This window comes from Globicephala melas, chromosome 1 (genome assembly GCF_963455315.2).
Source record: "Globicephala melas chromosome 1, mGloMel1.2, whole genome shotgun sequence".
Classification (NCBI taxonomy): Eukaryota; Metazoa; Chordata; class Mammalia; order Artiodactyla; family Delphinidae; genus Globicephala; species Globicephala melas.
Genome location: NC_083314.1, coordinates 70,106,432 through 70,125,950, shown reverse-complemented (window position 1 = coordinate 70,125,950; position 19,519 = coordinate 70,106,432). Strand labels below are relative to the sequence as shown.

Below are 19,519 nucleotides of genomic sequence, written 5' to 3'. Positions count from 1 at the left end.
GAATGTCAGAGTTGGAAGGCTTTACATTTTATCTCCATTATTTTATAAAAGAGAAGAGGCCTGGAGAAATCAACAGGCTTCTCCAAAACTGCACAGGAAGAGGCAGGATCCTCTAGAGACTGTCATCCAGAGATCGTTATACCATACACCACTGAGCCACCAGAACTACAGTGATATCAAAACCCCAGCTGTGACGTGGGAGAGTATTTCATAAATAGGAAGTCATAAGAGTTAAAATTTAGGGATAAGGAAAAAGAGGGGCTGGGCAGGGTAAGGCTGGGCCCTGACTTCCCCTGCCATCTCCCTTCTAAGCTTCCAGGGCCAATAGCCCTCAGTAGGACCCCAATCCCCAGGTTGGAGAACATGATCCCAGCAGGAAGGAGAGTAAGCATTGCTCAATTCCATCTCCAGCCAAAGCACCACCGCTAGGTCTCACATTCTTTTGGGCCCCAACCTGGTAGGGCTATGACTGACTTGGAGACTTAGGGAAAAGGGAGGGTATCAGCGCCAGTTTTTATAGTCATTTCCTTCCTTGTGTTCACAGTTTCACAAATCAGCTCAACCCCATTGATTGTGAACGGGGTCCTGGGGGAGTCTGTAACTCTCACCCTGAAGTTTCCTGTGGAAGAGAAGATCACGTCCATCACCTGGCTTCATAATAGAAAATCTATCATCTTCACAGAACGAAATGAAACGCTAAACCAGGTGACTGACCCAAAGCAGAAAGATCGATTGAATGTCACCGAGTCCTACTCCTTGCAGCTCAGCAACCTGATGATGGCAGGCACAGGACCTTACAGAGTCATGATAAGCACACCGACCTCTTCACTGTTTACCAGTTATGATCTGAGGATCTTCAGTGTGTAAGGGCACAGAGGACGAATTCCCTACTGGTCAGGGTGAATAAGGCCATCCTCTATGCTGCAGGGGTTGGGGGCTAGATGGCCCCTGGTAGATTGTCCCTTGGTTTCACTCTTTTGGGGTGTCCAGAACCTCTCTTAGGTAGATCTTTCTCGTCCCTTTTCTTATTCTTTTTTGTCCTCTTCAGTTGTCAGCAAAGTCTGGCTGATGGCCCTGGTTGTGGCTGGTTAAAAAGCATCACACAACTTGCTTCTTCCTCCATTCAGCCCCTTAAGGGCTGGAATTGGAAGAGTCAGAAATCTTTTCTCCAAAGGGTTGTGGATTCCTTGCTATGTTCTCTCCCATTTATTCCCTGTGTCCTCTCCTCCTGGGATGGCCTAGTAAGGCCCCTTATTGCTATTTTTATCTTTTAAAACTATTGCTTCAAGCAGAGTGACTGCCAAGGCCTCAAGTTCAAGTGGATTCCTTCATCTGTGAGCACAGCACCTGTAATGTCACCTTGAGATGTTCTGTGGAGGCAGGAGGAGAGAACACCATATATGGGTGGACACCAATGGGACCAAGGGCCATTCTGCCCCAGGAAGGATCAGTCCTCAGTGACTCCCAGAACTCTTGTGATCTGAATTGGACCTATACCTGCACACCTATGAATCCTGTTAGCAAGAGTATCTCTAGCCTCAACCTTGTTAGGCAGCTTTGTGCAGGTAACTGACCCCTTCTAGCCTTTCTAGGGCTTCTGGGAAATGCTTTGAGAATCTTTAGAAAGAGCTGGAGGGAGTAGATGCCAGCTCTCAGCACCTACCAACAACACCCCTTCCACTTATACACACATGCTCTGATCCCTCTCACTCTACTTTCTCTCTTTCAGGTTCTGAGGCAGCTGCAGGCCCTTTCTTCCCAGTGACATGGACTCTCCTAGGGAAGGGGCTTCTTCTCCTTATATTGCTGGGGGTACTAGGAACTTGGTACATCCAGACACAGGTGCTCAGAAAACCTTTTATGTCACCTCAGGGCAATGAAAACTGCTAGTGCCCCAAGGAGAGCCAGGCTGTTTCCTGGATGAGACCATCACTCCTCCATGGCTCAGTTAAGTCACATTTACTGACGTGTAGTCCTTTCAAGGTGTGGTACTATAGATTGTCAAAGGTCAATGGGATTTTTATCCCATTCATATCTTGTCATGTGTGAACCCATGTGCATGCACATTGCATGAGAATGAGGAAGTTTGAGTAAGAAAGGATAAAATAACTTCATAAAAACCCTATGTCATCTATTCTAAGAAGAATTTTCCCCAATAATTTAAGGTTTCGGAAATCAAGGTGAGTCAAAATATTAGTGTGTATAACTAAAAGAGATAGGGTGCTTTTCTCTTGAAGGGCTTTTATTAAAGTGATCCTGCATTTAAAAATAAATGGTGTCTTAGAATTCTTAAAATACTGTAGTTGTAATCCAAAGGCAGAGTTTCCTATAGAGGAACATACAGATTTGAGGATTGAAATTTCTAAAGTATAGGGCATTTTAAATGAACTTTCAAGAATGCTGATGGTTGGAGATGAGAGAAGAGGGGCTAGTCAGGGCCATGCCAGCCCATTGGAGTAAAATCATAATCATCAATAAGCTCCAACTATAGGTAAGTGCTATAATACGTTATGGTGTACACCAGAAACTAATACAACATTGTAAATCAACTATACTTCAATTAGAACAAAAAAAGAAGACGACCCTAAGAGGGACTGAGTAACTTCGCCCAACTCATACAGTTATAAGTGATGAAGTTAGATAGGTTGAGTGACTTAGTGGATTAGTAAGGTGCAAATCTTACTAATCTAAGTCTAAGATGCAGCAGCAAATAGACTCCTAAAGTTTCAGTAACATACACAGTAGATTTTATGTCTTGCTAACATAAAAGTCCTAGATGGAAGTTCACATCAGCAGACCAGCTTGTTTCCACATGGTCTTTCAGGGACCCCTGCTGACATTGCATCTTCAACACACTGCTCCCCATGGCACCCTTGGCATCAATACTGCAATCTGGGGAAAGTGAGCACTGAGGCCACACCTGGGAGAGTCCTAGGACCAAGCCTGGAAGTGGCACACATTATTTTGGACCAAATTTCATTAAAGACAACATAATTATATAGCCATACTTAAGTGAAAGAGAGTTTGATAAGTCATCTAAATGTATGCCCAAAGAGGAAGTTGATTTTGGTGGCTAAAACATACTAAAATAATGTTTCTCTTAAAAAGCTAAACTTTAGCATTGGATGGTGACCAATTCAACAGAAATTCCAATGGGGTGTGATAAGTAATATGTTGGAGGAACTGTGGTGTTGGAGGAATATGTGGTGCAGAACAAGATTGTACGATGAGGGACCTAATCTACTGTAGGGGATTAGGGAAGGTCTTTCAGAGAACACTTTTAAAAAATGTCCTTAATAATTTTTTATTGTGGTAAAATACTTACAATTTACCATCTTAACCACGTTTAAGTATATAGTTCAGTGGCAATAAGTACATTCATGGTGTTGTGTTCCATCATCATCATCCATTCACAGAACTCTTTATTTTGCAAAACAGAAATTGTACCCCTTAAACAGTAACTCTCCATTCCCCCTCCCACCTGAGTCCCTGGCCACCACCATTCTACTTTCTGTCTCTATACATTTGACTACTCTAGGTGCTTCAGATAAGTGAAATGATATACTATTTGTTCTTTTGTGACTGGCTTATTTCATTTAGCATAGAGTCCTCAAGGTTCATCCAAGTTGGTGAATTTCCTTCTTTTTAAGGCTGAATAATGTTCTATTTTGTGTGTGTGTGTGTGTGTGTGTATCATATATATCACATTTTGTATTTTCACTCATCCATCAGTGGACGAGTTGGGTTGGGTTTCTTTCACATTTTAAGGTGTATCTGAGCACATTACTTTGCATTCATTCTATCATATGCTTGATAGAATGGTTAATCACTCTATCATATGCTTGATTGAAACAAATAAAAAACTCACTTCAGTTCTACACTCAAAAAAAAATGCATTCCTCTCTATTTCATACCACAATTACTTTTGTGGTACTTTTCTTACTGTTTTCAAGTTAATCTCCTTTTTGTCTTTCTCCGTTCCTAAGTTTTGAATGCCTTAAGACCAAATTTCTCTTTATATCCCCTGGTGCCCAGCTAGCATAGTTCCATACACACAGTAGGTGCTTAGCGAAGTTTGCCATCAGCAACCCTACTTTCTCCTCTCCTGTCCTGGATACCCTCACTGGGCCTGTCTCAGGCATTTCCTTGACACACATATCTCGCTGTTGTACTACTCATCTCCTTCACCAGTCTGTCTTCTGAATTGTCCCATAGTTCCCCTGATGAATTGAGATACTGGAATGTACATTAACAACAGGGGAATAGGAGACTTTCTCCCAAGTAAAATATAGCATCTCCCAAGTATAAAACCTTTTTTTTTTTTTGCCTGGGCCCTCAGAGACAGTTCAGTTGCCTCATTGACTAACCCAGGGGTAACTCCAGGTTGTACTGAAGCTCTCTCTAGCACTTGAAATTTAGATAGAATTTCCTCGATCCTTTAATTTAATGAGCTGGGGAAACATCCCCAAGATTTCTACAAATCCCCAAGAACTTTCTCCTGGAGAGCAGAAGGAGTTAGGAGCATCCTGAGAAGCTGGCATGTGTATATCATATGTGTAAGGCTGCAGTAGGTGTCAAGATAAAATGGTACAGTTGATGGAGCTGTCTCATGAATAGGATGGGGGCATGGATGGGATCAGGAAGGGTGGCATGATACAAAATACTGCATCTAATTTGTAAGAGCAGAAAATATTTCACAAAGGAGTGGCATTTGAGATATTGATCTTGAAAGATGGAAAGGCTTTTTTCAATAGGAGGAGGAATACAGGTAATGGATAACATTATTGTTATTTATTGAGCATCTCCTATATTCCAGGTGCTTTGTGTGCTAACTCAATAAATATCCCCAACAATAGTAGGAAGTGGGCATGGTTACCCCTATTATTCAGATTAAGAAGGAATTCCATTACATTAATATTATATTTCCCTAGTTTTTTTCTCTCTCTAAATGTTACTACTATCGAGCTAGTCTCCCCAAAGCTGGAGATTATTCAAAATTCCTTCTCATTTATCCCTACATCCAATGATTAATCATGTTCTTTCCACCTAAATAGTCTTGTATCCATTCCTTGCCATCCATATGCATGACATAACTTAAATGTACACTCTCATCATCTTTTCTGAGTGGTTCAATTATCTCTCTGCTAAGCCATACCTCTAGTTTTACCCCTTCCAAATCACCAGCATGATCTTTCTGAAATTAAAAAATGATATTTATTTTCCTACTGGAATGTATGAGTTAAGATGGTTTACATTGCATATAACAGAAAACTTATCTCAAGTTGATTCAATAAGGAAATTCAATAGGGAATGTTGGCTTATGTAACATGAACTTCAGAGGGAAGGCAGACTTCAGTGTTGACTTACTCTGGTGGTTCCAGTACTGTTTCCCTGCAGTTCTCTTATGTCTGCCTTTCCCACTGTGAATTTTGTTCTTCAGGCTGGTTGCAAGGTGACTGCAGCAGTTTTGGTACTCACAGTTACAATATGATGTTCATGGAGAGAGAAAAACACTGCCTCTTCCTTCCTTTCTTAGGAGAGAGAAAACTTTACCCAGAAGCTTTCAGCAAATTCAAATTTCATTAGAACCTATTTCATCATGTGTACAACTCCTGAACCTGTCTCTCTGGTTAAGGGAATCCATCCACGGATTGGTTTAGCGATCCTGAACCAACCACTGGCAAGGTGTATGGAGTTATTAAAATAGCTTAGAGTATTCATGACCTGCTCCCAGAGACAGGGGTCAATCTTCATGCCATTTGGATGGCACACGATGGAGGTGGTGCAAATTTGATATTGAGTAGAAAATCATGAGATCATTAGCATAGGTAGGATGCAAATTCCTTAGCCCATCTGAAAAGGGCTTTTGAGTTTTGGCCTCTGCATGTCTCTCAGGACTATTTCCCTTCTGCTTTTCTTTGCATACATAAGATCCAGCCATATGGAACTACCTGCACTTCCCCAAAGAGAACATGGTCTTTCAAATGACCCCATTTTTATATATTTATATTTACATTTACATCTATGTCTATATTTATGCCATATATTTTCCACTTCCTGGAATACCAGTCTCCTTTGCTTAACTGACAAACATACCTTCAAGATCAAACTTAAATACCTTCTCCCATACGAAGCCTTCCTTGATCTCTTGGACAAGTTTGACCAATAACTCCTCTGTGGCTATAACTGTACCTAGTTCACACTTCAAACATTGCTCACTTTTTTTGCAATTATTTGTTTTCTTTTTCTCCTCAACAAGATTGTGAGCTCCTAGAAGGCAGGGTCTATGTCTTCTCTGTTTCTCTCTCTACTGCCTAGTAGATTTCCTAGAACATACTATTCTCTTGAATGAATGAAGCTTGCCCTCAACATCACTGTTTCCCCTCACTTTGTAGGCTCCCCTTGCCTAGTTTTCCTAGCCCTGGCCAGGCTACCCAGTGCTGCCTTGCTGGTCCTCAGATCTTGTATTATCACAGTTCGGTATAAGACCTATACTGGGTATGGCTCCCAGGAGCAGTTATTTCTCTAGTTGGGTAACTCTCCAGGTAAACTAATCCACTTACAAGTGCTAGTGGTAAAGGCCCCCTCCCAGATTTGTGCTTATTTCTTTCACCATGTCCTTCAGTGATCATGTCTCTGCCTCTCTGCCTGCCCTTTGAGTGTCTCTAATGGGCATTGGTACCAGGCTGGAGGATAAATTTGGATTCATCACTGGATTACTGCGATAGCCTCCTACTATCTTTCTGCTTCTTGTTTTGCCCCTTTTCAGCCTATTCTCAATACACTCATCAAAGTGATCTTTTAAAAGTTTAGTCAGATTCATGTCTTTCTGTTGCTCAAAATTTTGCAAATGGTTTTTCCTTTCACTCACAGTAAACATCAAGGACCCTACTGGGCTACAGAGTCTGCATGACCTGTTCCCCTACACCTCATCTCTCTGGCCTCACCTCCTACTCTGCCTCATGCTCACTCTGCTTCAGCCACACTGGCCTCCTAATCACTCCTAAACACACCAGGCACGCCTCTGAACCAAAGCCTTTGTACTGGCTCTTCTCATTGCTGGACTGCTCCTTCCTCATTCACACGGATAATTCTCTCACTTCCTCCAAGTATTTGTTCAAATGTCATCTTCTCACTGAGGCCAACCCTTACTGCTTTTTGCAAAACTGCAGCTTCCTGCATACCACCTCCATGAACTCTTGGTTCTCCTTACTCTGCTTTTTCTTTTTCATTTTTACCATTGCACTTATAGCTTTCACATGTACTATGTAATTTACTAATTTATTTATTAAGTTCATTGTTATTGTCTGAGTGGGGTAAAACGTAAGCTGAACAAAAAGTCAGGGATCTTTATTTTGTTCACTGATATATCCCAAGTCCTAGAATAGTGACTGTTCTATGGGTGTATCATACATGTATGTGGAATGAATGAATGAAAGAATGAATGAGTGGATTATCCAGACACCTTTTTTTTTTTGACACCTTTTTCACAGTGGTCCTCCTGAGAGCAAAGAGGACATGGATTTGCAGAATGCAGTGGTAGAATACTTTTTTATTTTATTTTATTTTTTTTGCGGTACGTGGCCCTCTCACTGTTGTGGCCTCTCCCGTTGCGGAGCACAGGCTCCGGACGCGCAGGCTCAGCGGCCACGGCTCACGGGCCCAGCCGCTCCGCGGCTTGTGGGATCTTCCCGGACCGGGGCACAAACCCGTGTCCCCTGCATCGGCAGGCAGACTCCCAACCACTGCGCCACCAAGGAAGACCCTAGAATACATTTTTGATACTCACTAAACGGAGTTATATTCGCAGAAAAAGCTCAAAACACAAACCACTCATATCTTATTACCCAAACTCACAAGAAACTTGCAAGATGTATCATTTGAGCAGTGCTACTGTGAAACTCCGTGCATTGAGAATGTTCAGCCAAACCATTCACATAGATTCTACACCCACTGTATCCATTTCTTCCTCTCTTTAACACTTTACAATCCAGCTTCTGTTTCTTTAATAACTGTATTTATGCTGTGCTTATACTCTGTCTGATTCTATGATTTTTTTAGTTTCCCAAGGCATCTGCTGAGAACCTCCAGTTTAAGAACTACTTCTCAAAGGTAAGAACTCTGTTGTACTACTTTTTTTTAAAATCCCTAACACCTAATACAGGATATTGCACAGAGCAGGTATTCAATAAAAGTTCACTGAATGCATGAGCGGAGTCTCACCCTCTTTCAGTACATTTTCTGCATTATACCACATGAATGATTTTACAACATATTTGATGTGCATGGCTTCAGCGTCCTTGAATGACCTCAACTCTAAATACATATACCTCTGAAACCCAAACTCCTATCAAAATATAGAACTTTACTGGACTTCCCTGGTGGTCCAGTGGCTAAGACTCCGTGCTCCCAATGCAGGGGGCCTGGGTTCGATCCCTGGTTAGGGAGCTAGATCCTGCATGCATGCCACAACTAAAGATCCCGCGTGCCACAACTAAGACCAGGTGCAGCCAGAGAAATAAATAAATATTTGTTAAAAATATATAGAACTTAACCATCATCCCTAAGAGTTTACTTGTGTCCCATCTCAGTTAATTCCTGTCCCCATGCCCACCAGAGACAATCACTATTCTGATCTTTCTTTTTTTACTATAGATTAGTTTTGACTGCTCAACAGTTTTCTATAAATGGAATCATAAGGTAAGTATGCATTTTTGTAAGGCTTTTTTTCATTCAGTATAATTTTGCCAATATCTTATTTAGGATATCTGCAATTATGTTCATGAATGAGACATAAATTTCCTTTCTTGAACTGTCCTTCTTCTGGTTTTAGTATAAAGATTATTTCTTCTCTCCCCATGTTGGTTTCTCCCTTTTGCCCAACAGCTAATACAATGATTTATACATAGTGAATGAAAAAATATCTAAATAAATGGAGCTATAATAATTTCATAGTTGTTCTGCTCTAGCAAACTCATAGTCCGTGTCAAAGTCTAAGGCTGTTCATAAAAAGGAACAAAATTGGGTCATTTGTAGAGATGTGGATGGACCTAGAGACTGTCATACAGATTGAAGTAAGTCAGAAAGAGAAAAACAAATATTGTATATTAACGCATGTATGTGGAATCTAGAAAATGGTACAGACGAACAAGTTTGCAAGGCAGAACTAGAGACACAGACGTAGAGAAAAAACATATGGACACCAAGCAGGGTGAAAGGGGGTGGGCTGACTTGGGAGATTGGAATTGACATATATACCCTAATACGTATAAAATAGATAACTAATAAGAACCTGCTGTATAGCACAGGGAACTCTACTTCACTTTGCTGTACAGTAGAAACTAACACAACATTGTAAAACAACTATACCCCAATTTAAAAAAAACAAAAATTCTAAGGCTGCTCAGTTAAGAATGGCAATACCATTAAATTGAACACTGGAAAGTTAGTCTTGACCAGATCCCTATGGCAAACTTGTTAATAACAATCAAATTATAATTTTAATAATAATAAACAAAACATTTTTACTATATATTGCAGCTTACACTACTAGTTGTCACACAATATTCATCCATGGTTAACACCTTTAAAGCAGTGGCCACTCTGAAGTGCATTTTAACATTTTAACCAGGACAAAACAGATATTTATTCAGATTAAAAATATCTCCCTCACAAGGAAGAGAAAAAATTTTTTGTAACTATGTGTGTTGACAGATGTTAACTAGACATTGTGGTGATCATTTCTCAATATATACAAATGTTGAATCATTGCACTGTACATCTGAAAACTAATATAATGTCATATGTCAAATATAATTTTAAAAAAAGAGAGAAAGAAAAGCTCCCATACAGTCCATCACTGCTTGGTAACTTCTGAGACTGTAACTTATCGCACATGGAAAATGTCAGGCAGAAGTCACCAGTGGGTCCTGAAATTTTAGTCCAGTCAATAATCTTGTTCTATAAACCTCATGCAAACATCTATTTGGTGTCCCAGTCCTTCCTGACATCTGTCTTAGTCAAGTCACGCTTCTGTAACGAAATACCATAAACTGGATGGCTTATAAACACCAGGAATTTATTTCTTCCAGTTCTGGAGGCTGGATGTCTGAGATCGGTGTGCCAGCGTGGTCAGGTTTTGGTGAGAGCCCTGTTCTGGGTTGTAGACTGCCAGGTTCTTGGTGTATCCTCACATGGTGGAGAGCAGAGCACAGGAAGCAAGCTTTTGTGACTCTTATAAGGGCACTAATCTCATGCATGAGGGCTCTATCCTTATGACATCATCTAATCCTAATTATTTCCTAAAGGTCCTGTCTCCTAATACAACACACTGGGGGTTAGAGTTTCAACGTATGAATTTTGGGGGGACACAAGCATTCAGTCCATAACAGCACTCATTCCCTCCCTGTATACCCAAAGCAAAGGGGGTGGTGAATATATAACAGACAAGCCCACAGATATTTCTTGAGTTCTATTATTATCAGCTATAAGAAACACTTCCTTCCCTGGCAATTCATGTGAGCATAGATATAAAAAGCTACATAGAATGAATATCAATGGAATAATATTAGCAGGAGCCCTACAAAAGATTAAAGAGGGGAGACCCTGACAGGATGGCATCATCAAAGACAGAAAATTTCACGGTGGAGGAGAACTTGGAGCTGAGCCTTTAGAAAGTGTTTAAGCTTTTGTGGTACACAGAAGATTCCAAGGAACACACAGATTACAAAGTGCTTTCATACACAGACCTGTGAGGTAGGTTTCATTACTATGAAGGCTTCTATCCTGGCTACCTAACTCATGGACTGAAAAAATGGAATGACCTAGAACTAGAATGACCTAGAAGAAGATAAGTGGACTGCCAAATGAACTGAGTGTGAAAATATCTTCTTGATCTGGGTGTCACTTACCTGGGTGTTTTTTGTTTTTTTTTTTAACATCTTTATTGGGGTATAATTGCTTTACAATGGTGTGTTAGTTTCTGCTTTATAACAAAGTGAATCAGTTAAGGGTGTTTTTACTTTGTGAAAATTCATTCATCTATAGACACACAACTTGGACATATTTCTATATATGTTATTTTTTTATTATTATTTTTTGCGGTACGCGGGGCTCTCACTGTTGTGGCCTCTCCCGTTGCTGAGCACAGGCTCCAACGCGCAGGCTCAGCGGCCACGGCTCACGGGCCCAGCCGCTCCACGGCATGTGGAATCTTCCTGGACCGGGGCACGAACCCGTGTCCCCTGCATCGGCAGGCGGACTCTCAACCGCTGCACCACCAGAGAAGCCCTATATATGTTATATTTTAATCTATAATTTTACTTCAAAATACTTCTTCATTTAATTTACATATTAGAAAATCATCTTTACATCTCTAGAAGACTTAAGGGGGTTGGTCATTCACAAATTGGAATAAATTGGTTTATCATTAGTGTTACCGGAGCCCAGTATAAGCTAGCTGTGTAACTTTGGGCAAGTTACTTAGCTTCTTAATGCCTCAGTTTCCTCGTCTGTAAAATGAAGACAGTAATAGTATATCCACTTTAAGGAGTGGATCTGAAGATTAAATTAGTTAATGTATCAATATATAAAGTGTGTAGAGCAATGCCCAGCACATATAAGTATTTTAAAGAAAGAAAAATAAAAAGCAGGTGTTCTTGGCTTATTTCACTCTTGTAGTCACAAAAATCTAAATCAGAGTTTACAACTAGGTTCCATGGAAACTTCACATGTGGCTTCAGCAAGAAATTGTGATCGAAAACTTATCATTTTTGTATGTCGTGTGCTGCTCAGTACTAGTGTTTACAGTGAGGGATGGTGACCCAACAGCCCTACTAGCAATTTCATTAAGAGGTCTTTTGGTCCCACTGGTTGGCGCACAGTAGGACCATATTCATTAAATTGACTTATTCTCGGTTTTCAATGTGGTAATTGGTGAGTGCTGACCACATGGAAGGGAGGACTGTAGGCTTGATGATGTCAGCCTCTCCTTTCCAAATTGCCTCCCCCTCAACCTCCTCTTATAAGCCACCAAGCCACCAGCTGCCTTAAAAGTGGTGAGCAAACTCTACTAGCGTAATAGAGAATCACAGGGAAACTTTCATTCTAAAGAAGGAATTTTGGTATGTCACAACTCAACTGTTCCCTGCAGCTTTGCTACTGTTGTAAACATTGCAAAATATGGATTATCTGTTGGAAGCCAATTGTATTGTAAAGTTTTCATATTTCTTGCAATTTTCTCATTTAGTTATATTTTTATACCCTTCCATTTTATATTATATTAACAGTTATGTTTTACCAACACGACCAATGATCACATAACAATTTTTGAAGATGAGTCATAAGATAAAAGAGTAAGGGTTTAGACCTAGGCCTGTGGAAAGTTCTGCTGAGGTCAGTGACAAAAATTATAGTCATTTGAATAATTTCACTGCACTGGTGCAATAAAGGACATAAAAGAAGTCCATCTTTACAGTAAAGGCTGATTATCAGTGGGTTTTACATAGGCTGGTAATCCAAGTTGGCCTAGACCGTTTTGGTAGGCTCATAATGACTCTTAAAAATAGGTCCACTTCTATTCCCCAGAACTTGTGAATGTCACTTCGGAAAAAGGGTCTTTGCAAACATAACTGATGATTTTAAGATGAGGAGATTATCTCGTATTATATGGTGGTCCCTAAATGCAATCACATGTTCTTGTAAGAGGGAGACAAGAAGGAGAGTTGATACAGAGAAGGTGATAAGAAGGCCGAGCAGAGTTAACATACACAGTTTCCAGGGATATCTTTGGGGGCTATTATTCGGTCTACCGCATGTAGTATGAGAAACTGAGAAGGTTCCACTCTCAAACAGTACAACAAATCAACATAGTAATGACAAGTCACATGATACTGAAGAGATTTTGTGTAAAAAACTGAAGAATGAGAATATCTTTATCCAGGTTGATGAGTTAACAGGTTTCAGAAATAAATATGCTGTAGCACTTGTAAGATTTTTTTAATGATATATTTAAGAAAACATTTTCTGCTGCAAAGGGTAGAACAAAACAGGAAAAGGCCAGGAAATATTGTGTCTTTGTGTCTAGAAAAGATAGTTATCTTGGAGGCACTCTATTAGCCAGCATAACTAGTGGTGTCCCATCGATGGCTGGTTCCATATGAGGTTTCATCCTTTGTTGTTTAAAAAAAAAAATGCTGATGTTATCACAGCAGACTGCCTTCTTCAAAGAGAGGTGCTATTGAAAAACTCTTGGAGATGATACAAAAACTTATGGTGATGTTACAAAAATGCTTAATTTTATTAAACAGAGACCTGTTCACTCAAAAATGTTTAAAAGCCTGAGTAAACACCCAGACAAAGAACATATCTCCTGCTACACACAGATATCTGTTAGCTGGCAAAGGAAGACTTCTCAACAGAGGGCTTGAGCTGAAAGGTGAATTGCAGGACGCTTTCAAGAAAATAGGATGCCAGATTTTGCTGGGGGCTTTGAAGATGAAGAATGGCTACAGAAACTAACCTTCTTAGCAGACATTTTTGATCCCACGAGCAAGGTGAATTAAGTCTCTTTAAGGTCCTGAAGAAAATATATGGACTTAGGTGACAAGATTCTTGTATTTAAAAGGAAATTGAGTCTTTGGAAAAATCACATTGTAAAAGGAAATTTCACACTGTTTTCACTGCTGCTTGGGATTAGAAGAAACCAGCGAGTTTCAAGTCTTACTAAAAATGACCTGGAAGTACTAGAGAAAAAACTGAACAGTTTTTTTTCTTTTTTCCAATCCAAATGGATGACTGGGTGAGGAACTATTTTTTTTTCCCTCTGAATCTTCTGTGCTTGGCTTTGAGAGAAGAGAAAGTACTTTGTGATCCACAATCTGATCACACACAAAAGATGAGATGTACTGTCTGACCCCTAGACAAGTTTTGGATTTTGGCAAAATAAGGGTATCTCGCCATTCATAGAAAAACAATAAACATTTTGCTGCAGTATTCAACTACTTACATGGGTAAGAATGTTTTTTTCTGGTATGCCAAGCATCAAGAGGAGGGACAAAAATGATATTATTTATTTTTAATTAATTTTTATTGGAGTATAGTTGCTTTACAATGTTGTGTTAGTTTCTGCTGTACAGCAAAGTGAATCAGTTATACATATATCCACTCTTTTTTAGATTTCCTTCTCATTTAGGTCACCACAAATCAAAAAATGATCTCATTTCATTTAAAAATGAAATCCATTCATGCTTGTCTCAAGTTCAACTGAGAATTAAATATTTGTTTAGCAAAAAAAAATCTAGCACAGATTAGACATTAAAGAAATAAATTTTACGCCTGAAACTAACACAAAACACGACGTTGTAAATCAACTACAATTTAAAAAATTTTTTTTAAAAAGGAAAATTTTTTCTGCATTTGTGGTTTCAAAAATAACACGTTCATACAAAAAAACAAATTAACCAATCATGTATATAATAATTTTGTTACTGCTACATTTGTGTTTGAGCCAGATCATGGCACTCGGTAAGAAAGTATTTTTAAATTCTTGTGTAAATTTGTATCTTAAACTAGATTTTTATTCAGATTGTTTGGCTTATGATTTTAATAGCTTAACTATTCAATAAGTGTTAATAAAATGTCATGTTGTGGATGATGTTAATTAAAATAAATGTATAGCTTTTATTTAAACTAAATCAACCAAGCCTACCTTTAGAAAAATTGTCTCATTTTGGCTTAAGTCAGTTATTCAACAAAATTCATTGCCTGCCTTATGAATTTTAAAAAATTATGAAAAGAAAAGAAAGATTGATTTAAAAAAAGATAAGCTAAGCTTAACTCCCTATTTTTTTCAAGAAAGTTTGGCTAAAAAGTAATTTTTAGTTTTAAATAGGTGGAAAACTACTCTTCTCCGGGAACTGTTCCACAGAGTACACCTCATTAGCATCTCACACAGTAGGAATTTATTATAAGACTTTTAGGCCAAGTTGGGTTAGGTTAAAAAAAAAAAAAGTCAAGGGCATTTAAACAAAGGAAAAACTTTGGAAATTTTGGGAAGTTTTCTCTATCTACACTAATGACTTTCAGTAGAGTTGTGATCCTTTGTGGGGAGGGAGAACCGCACAAAAAATACAGTAGTAATTGGACCAAAATAAGTAGATCTGCAGGAAAACATCATTCTCTTCTAAACAGAGCATTGACCATTATTATCTACACCTTCCTGATGGCGTAAGCCAGAGATTTAATAATTTCTCAGTAGGGCTTCCTTGAGACCCGAAAATTATTTCCGAGATTTCTCCAGGGTAAGAAGACTGAGAAAGGCTGGTCTCAACAGTCAGTTGGCCTCCTCCCCCTGATCTCATGTATTAGTCAGGATCTAGTTAGGGGTCAGACACCACACTAGTAATTTGAGCAGAGAAAATTTATCGTAAAGAATTATTAAGTAGTAAAAGGCAGTTAACTAAAAGGGGGAAAAGAGGACACTAAAGAACACAAGAATAGAAAATACAGGAAGCAGCTACCACCTCCAGGGTTAAGGGAAGGAATGTCCAAGGAGGAAACAAAGACTTTGGAAGAGGGTACCCACCATACAAGGTTGAGGTTCAGATACTGTTGGAGAGAGCACGGCCACAGCTTACCTGTAGGGCAGCAGAGAAATTCGCTGGGCAAACTCACTGGAGGGTGCGTTCTTTCCGGCCTTTCTCATGTCACTTGCAGCCACACTGGAGGAGAAAAAGAAAGCACCCCAGAAGCAGGGAGAGAAGCCCCATTCTCTGGCAAGGTCCCTCCAAGTGCCCTCTGTTATTAACAGAGACAGCTGGCAATGGAGAAATGTTCACAGGGTCCTGCTCCAGTGTCCCAAAGCAGGTCAAAAAAGGATGGATTTGAATCAGAGGCAATAAATTGATAACTGGCACATCTCACTGTATCTTCACGTATCTTGCTAAACAAGGCATTGTCTCCCAAGTGTACTACTTAGTACATTCTATTTCTGTTAACAGAGCATGGAGAATATTTCCAAGCATATATCATCACATAATTATATCTTCATAAACTTTCTAGCTGAATAAATTGAATGTAGTTATTCCTTAACCGAATACATTTCCCATCCTCCTAATATATTTCTATTCTGATCAGTGAAAACCATCAGATATTAAGTAGTTTGTTCTTTTCACAGATAGCTTAAGTTGAAGGCTTTATGGAAGTGTTATTTTCAAGCTTTTAAAGCCATATGATTTTGCAAATGATACAGCTACAACAACTTAAAATTTTCACTTTCATCTTTACTCTCAAGTAATAAGAGAATACTTTTAATACCTGATGACTTGAGATTTTTTTGTGTGTGAAATAAAAGAGCTAGGGAGCATTGACTTCCAAAAGAATCATGTCTAGTCTACACTGAACATCAGTGCTTTACAATGCGCCACTGTTCAGTAGTTTCACCAAGGGGTTTCTTGTGAAGCCCTACCTGAACTTACTAATTTGTAACTCACGTGGCTCTCGCATTTTTATATTATATTTGCTTTTTATATCTGATTTACTAGAATATTTCTCTCATGCTCTTTTTGATATCCATTATATTTTGCCTAATTTATGTGTAGGTGTGTTATACCATTAGTTTCCGATACCACATGTGTAAAATAAACACATACACAGAAAGTATCTGCCCTTAGGCTTGCAAAATTCTTTATACAGAAGACTAATACAGGAAATCTTTATGGTCTATAAAAAAAAAAGAGTAAAATTTACATGTAAAAATCATACGTCTAAAATTTAAGTTGTTTTGATATAAAAGTAAGAATTTATAGAAAGGTGCCTGCTTTAATAGTGTCTGTTTCAGAATCAGCAGTTTTTCTGATTTTTTAAATTCACTAAAATCATTTGTCATTGAATTTTGTCTAGAGCCTTGGTAGTAACAACAATCAGAAGACTACAAAAAATCCTTGTTTTTGGTAAAGGTGTGGAAAGTGACTATGGCCACCAAGTAGCAACTAATGAAGATTTCATGTCTTGCGAGAAAATTTTTGGAGAATGTAGTTTTCTGACAGGGCCAACGTGGCAAGTTAAAATCATACTAGTGGCATTAAAAACAGAATAGCTTTAAGCGTAATATCTTAGGTTCATGATCACTTGGGGAGGGGAGGGGTTTGGAGGGATCAAGTATACCCATTCAATAAAACACACTGGCTAAATCTCAAAGAAAACAGCTCAAGATGGGGCTCAAAGATAAAAAAGAAGAGGTTTTCCCACTGAACCAGTTTAATTTCCTGCCTACTACACCATCTGCGTCTCTGGCTCTCATCCTTATTCACTGGGTCTGCTGAGGGGGTCCTAGTAGTGCTTACTACCATTCTAGAAAATAGAACAGATGAGGTCATAGCACCATCTGTAGGTCCCAACCAGGAAGACAGTTTTAGAATCTTCAATCTGATTGTCCCAGGCATTTTAGGGGTCAACGTGGTAAATAATTTGAAATCCAGAGAAGAATAACTAACATCTATCGCGTGCTTATTCTGTGGCAACCACTATGCTAAGCTCTTTAAACACAGTATTTCTTTTAGTCGCCATAGTAACCCAATGACGTTTTAATGTTGAAGAACCGGAAGTTTAGTTAGGAGAAGTCACTTGACCAAGATCACACACATGATGGCAAAGTGGTGAATCCAGAGTTAGAAGCCAGACAGTAGAACTCCAGAGCCTAGGCTTTCAACCATCACCCTGGATATCTTAATACGTCATCTACAAAGAAATGGTATTACCTGACTATCAGTTCTGCTGAGGCCTGCTAAATGCTTGCAGGGCAGAGATTTTAGGTGATGATTACTGAATATATTAGAGACACTTTCTTCTTGAGAAATTTCATTTGCTAATTTATGGACTTTTCTCTTTAAGAATTTGCTAACCCCACACTTCCCCCAACCCCACATCCTCCAACTAGGAAAGTTTACTGCCTCTACCTTTCTGACTTTTTAAGGTAGGCTCTGTTAACGCCCTATGTAATGGGCTGAGGGTCAGAGCTTGGAATTGCCCTGCTACCATGTGGAGAGAGGTTGAACGCTTTAGTAAGAGAGGAGCAAGATCTGCTTTGGGGAAAAGGAAAACGTTCTCCTCGTTTTTCACTCATCCTTATCATAATTAAGGATTGTTGCTGTTCCTCATTAGGCTTGGGATGGGTGTAGGTAGAATACAAACCTATCTTTTTCCCCTGGACACCAATTAGGTTTCTTTGTCAAAATCTCATCAATTTGTTCTATACTATAATACAGATCCAGGGCTTCCCTGGTGGCGCAGTGGTTGAGGGTCCGCCTGCCAGTGCAGGTGACACGGGTTCGAGCTCTGGTCCGGGAAGATCCCACATGCTGCGGAGCGGCTGAGCCCATGCACCACGGTGGCTGAGCCTGCGCTCTGGAGTCTGTGAGCCACAACTGCTGAGCCCACATGCCACAACTGCTGAGGCCCGCACACCTGGAGCCCGTGCTCTGCAACAAGAGAGGCCACCACAGTGAGAAGGGGGCCTGCGCGTGGCAGCGGGGACACAACATAGCCAAAAATAAATAAAATAAAAACAAGTAAATAAATAAAGGAGAAGAAGAAAAAAAGAAAATGCATCGTTTTAAAATAAATTAAAAAAAAATACAGATCCAGCGTAACCAAAAAAAAATACAAACCCAAAACTTCAAACTGCTAACTCTCACTCTGCATCCATTTCTCTCCAAAAGAATAAATATGATGTAAAACTGTATTAAAAGATATAACATTAAAATATATAGTACCCATATATGGGCATAGCAAGGATCAGTAGCTTAATATCACACATGAACCCATGAAGCAAAAAGAGTTTAATGAAATTTGCTCAGGCTGTAAGAACCAGAATAATAATTCATAAGCAGTGTCTTAAAATTTCAGAGGAAAACTGTTAGTACTTGAAGCAATATTAATGCAGCTCAGTGCAAATTAGTAATTAAGGCAGTTTGTTATATTAAGTAAAATAGTGACAAGTGATGATTTATATCTGTCTTTTGTGATTTTCATTATTTCAGGATCAGGAATAAAAACACATCACTTTTGAATCTAGAGACAATTCTTTTTTAAAAAAAAAAAATTCACTAGCAACTTTCTTTTTTAATTTTATTTTTTTTGCGGTACACGGGCCTCTCACTGTTGTGGCCTCTCCCGTTGCGGAGCACAGGCTCCGGACACGCAGGCTCAGCGGCCATGGCTCATGGGCCCAGCCGCTCCGCGGCATGTGGGATCTTCCCGGACCGGGGCACGAACCCGTGTCCTCTGCATCGGCAGGCGGACTCTCAACCACTGCGCCACCAGGGAAGCCCTAGAGACAATTCTTAATTTTATATAACTGTTTATGCAATTTCTGGATTATCAAGGCCTTTGATTTTCCTTGGTTTGGCTGATTATCTTTTCACTGTTTATTAACACTCCCACCAGAAGGCGGAGAACAGAGCAGAGAGGCTGGGAAGTCCACATAACCTGAACGTCACTGTCTGCAAAAGTGGCTTTTGTA

The 19,519-nt window shown here is 39.4% G+C and overlaps 1 long non-coding RNA gene across 1 annotated transcript in view; it reads left to right on the top strand.

Moving 5' to 3' along the window:
• Positions 1–646, top strand: part of LOC138842821 (uncharacterized) — a 21,099-nt gene extending 20,453 nt beyond the window's left edge. Inside the window, exon 3 of the long non-coding RNA XR_011377744.1 lies at positions 545–646. This is a non-coding gene — a long non-coding RNA (uncharacterized lncRNA). The remainder of the gene's footprint in view (positions 1–544) is intronic.
• Positions 647–19,519: the final 18,873 nt, after the last annotated feature.